Here is a 3127-nt window from a genome sequence, read left to right on the forward strand (position 1 = left end):
AGAGGGAGACACAGAATCGGAAGCAGGCTCCAGGCTCTGAGCCATCAGCCCAGAGCCTGACGCGGGGCTCGAACTCACGGACCGCGAGATCGTGACCTGGCTGAAGTCGGACGCTTAACCGACTGCGCCACCCAGGCGCCCCTAACGTTTATTTTTGAGACAGAGAGAGACAGAGCATGAACGGGGGAGAGGCAGAGAGAGAGGGAGACACAGAATCGGAAGCAGGCTCCAGGCTCTGAGCCATCAGCCCAGAGCCTGACGCGGGGCTCGAACTCACGGACCGTGAGATCGTGACCTGAGCCGAAGTCAGACGCTTAACCAACTGAGCCACCCAGGCGCCCCTCGATTGCTCTTAATCAAAATAATGTCCGTGCCAAAGTGGCCCGTCTGGGGGCAGCCTGCCCTCGGCTCCTACGAGGTCAGGAACTGGGACATCTTCCATTAGATAAGGAAAACTCCAAGGGACAAGATCGAGACATTATTAAGCTAAATCCAATTCCGCTAATGAAAATGACCTGGTTCCCTCATAAAAAGTACATCAAGTCGAGGTTTCTTCCAGGGCAAGAACTTCCTCTTGTGGCGATTAATTATCGAGAATTAAAGGAAATGGTCAAGTAGCACTGTAAATGTTGGAGGAGCTTAAGTTCCTGGCCAAGAATCTGCCTTTCGGTAGACCAGGGCACATAAATATGTATAAAGCCCATCAAATATAGTCCTCTGCCTATATGCCGTCCTCGTCTTGTGGCTTCCCGGGCCACTACACCCAGCCATGTTAGACTCTCTTGGCTCCACAAACATTAAGTTCAATCCCCTTGTAGGGTCTTCGCAATGGACATTTCCTCTGCCTTGAGCGCCCATCCCCCGACCTTTCCCGGTCTCTGTGCTTATCAGCTGGAAGGTTTCCTCCTCCATGAAGCCTTTCTTGACCACCTAACCCAGGGACTCTAACCTGTTTTAGTAACCCTTATTACCATCTGGCATTTACTTGTTTGTTCTTTTGTTAGTGTGCAGCCTGTGTTCCCTACTGGCCTATAAACTCCGTGAGAGTAGGGAGCTTGTCTGTTATCTTTTCCACATCCCGAGCCCCAGTAATAGTGTCTGGCACATCGTAGGTGCTCAACAAATATTTACTGAATGAAATGCTTTGATTCCCCTCCATACTTGGGGGCTGTCTCTTAAACACGCGGTGGCATTGGAGGACAGGAGACGACAGCGGAAAAGCCAAAATTGGAAAGTGAATCGAAAGAGGCTTGATCTCAGCTCAGGTCATGGACTCACAGTTCATGGGTTCAAGCCCGGGTCATGGTCTCACAGTTCATGGGTTCAAGCCCCACCTTGGGCTCTGTGCCAACAAGGTGGCCGTGACAGAGGGCAGAGCAGCCTCTGGGTGCTCCAGAGCAGATGAGGCACTCGGTGTCGGATAACAGAAAGAGCTAGAATGAGTCCCGAGAGAGTGGTTTCCAGAACTTTACCTATCTGTGGTGTGACCACTGCCAAGCCACATAACCACCAAGCTTTCTTTTTTTTTTTTTTTTTCCAACATTTATTTATTTTTGGGACAGAGAGAGACAGAGCATGAACGGGGGAGGGGCAGAGAGAGAGGGAGACACAGAATCGGAAACAGGCTCCAGGCTCTGAGCCATCAGCCCAGAGCCCGACGCGGGGCTCAAACTCACGGACCACGAGATCGTGACCTGGCTGAAGTCGGACGCTTAACCGACTGCGCCACCCAGGCGCCCAACCACCAAGCTTTCTATCTTCCCGACAAAATGAAGCAGTCGGACGCCATGCTCTTGGTCCGAATCCAAGAAGTCCTGGGCTCTGCCACAGCGCTGGACATCTCCTTCGCCCCTCAGTCCTCTCCTCTCCACGGCTTCCGGCTGCCCTGCCCTTGTGGTGGCGCCATCTGAAACACGGATCAGGAGCACAGGAACTCCCACAGGTTGACTTGTGGTTTAACAGGTGCCCACAGAACTGCCCGCAACACCGAATTTGTGGACCGCGTATTTTGTGGGATTTGACGAATTCTAGGAAAAAGTCCCTTTTTCCTATTTATTTTTAAGTTTATTTACTTTGAGAGAGAGAGAGAGAGTCTGGGCGCAAGGGGAGAAAGGGCAGAGAGAAGGAGAGACAAAGAATTCCAAGCAGGCTGCGTGCCATCAGCCCAGAGCCCAAGGTGGGGCTTGAACTCGTGAACTGTGAGACCATGACCTGAGCCGAGATCGAGTCCGTCACTTAACTGACAACGCCACCCAGGTGCCCCCAAAGCCCCTTTTTCCTAAATGCCTCCCCACTGACTGCCCTCCGTACCTGGCGCTTCTAATCAGGGATGCTTCTTTAGCAGGAACTTTCTTTTCACCTGTCCCTAGGCGTTCATGTCCTGGTGCAACTTTACCACTGAAAAGAGTTGTTTATAGAGTAACCAACTTCTCCTGAGTCTCAAAACTCAGTTTACGACTACTCTTTCCTCTTTTTACATGCAAACAAACCCAACCCCCCTTTCTTTTTTGTTAAACAACAGAAGGACGGGTACTTGTTCTCACAAATTAAAAGGTCACAGAAATGTATAAAGTCACAAAGAAAGTCCCTCCTGTCCCTCAGATCTCCTCCCCAAATAGGTAACTACTGTGTGCACCTCAGAGTGAACCCTTCCAGGCTTTTTGCTTTGCAGTCTTATATCCACATATATAAGCTACGGCTTTTATTTTTCACAAAAATTGAAATTCTTCTATGGGGCGCCTGGGTGGCGCAGTCGGTTAGGCGTCCGACTTCAGCCAGGTCACGATCTCGCGGTCCGTGAGTTCGAGCCCCGCGTCAGGCTCTGGGCTGATGGCTCAGAGCCTGGAGCCTGTTTCCGATTCTGTGTCTCCCTCTCTCTCTGCCCCTCCCCCGTTCATGCTCCGTCTCTCTCTGTCCCAAAAATAAATAAACGTTGAAAAAAAAAAATTAAAAAAAAAAAATTGAAATTCTTCTATTTTGCTTAAGGACCCTGGGGCCAAGGGAGCCCTCGAGCTTGTCCCGGATGACCCAATAAAAAGGGCACAGAGACCCAGTTTAATTTCTTTTTTTTTTTTTTTTTAATGTTTATTTATTTTTGAGACAGAGAGAGACAGAGCATGAACGGGGG

At 50.2% G+C, this 3127-nt stretch overlaps 1 protein-coding gene across 4 annotated transcripts in view; it reads left to right on the forward strand.

The window, feature by feature from the left end:
- The window catches only part of ADCY10 (adenylate cyclase 10), an 84322-nt gene that overhangs the window by 69550 nt on the left and 11645 nt on the right, over positions 1 to 3127 (forward strand). The gene's annotated exons all lie outside the window — the stretch shown is intronic.

This window comes from Herpailurus yagouaroundi, unplaced genomic scaffold (assembly GCF_014898765.1).
Source record: "Herpailurus yagouaroundi ecotype Mexico unplaced genomic scaffold, PumYag 205, whole genome shotgun sequence".
NCBI classification, from domain to species: Eukaryota; Metazoa; Chordata; class Mammalia; order Carnivora; family Felidae; genus Herpailurus; species Herpailurus yagouaroundi.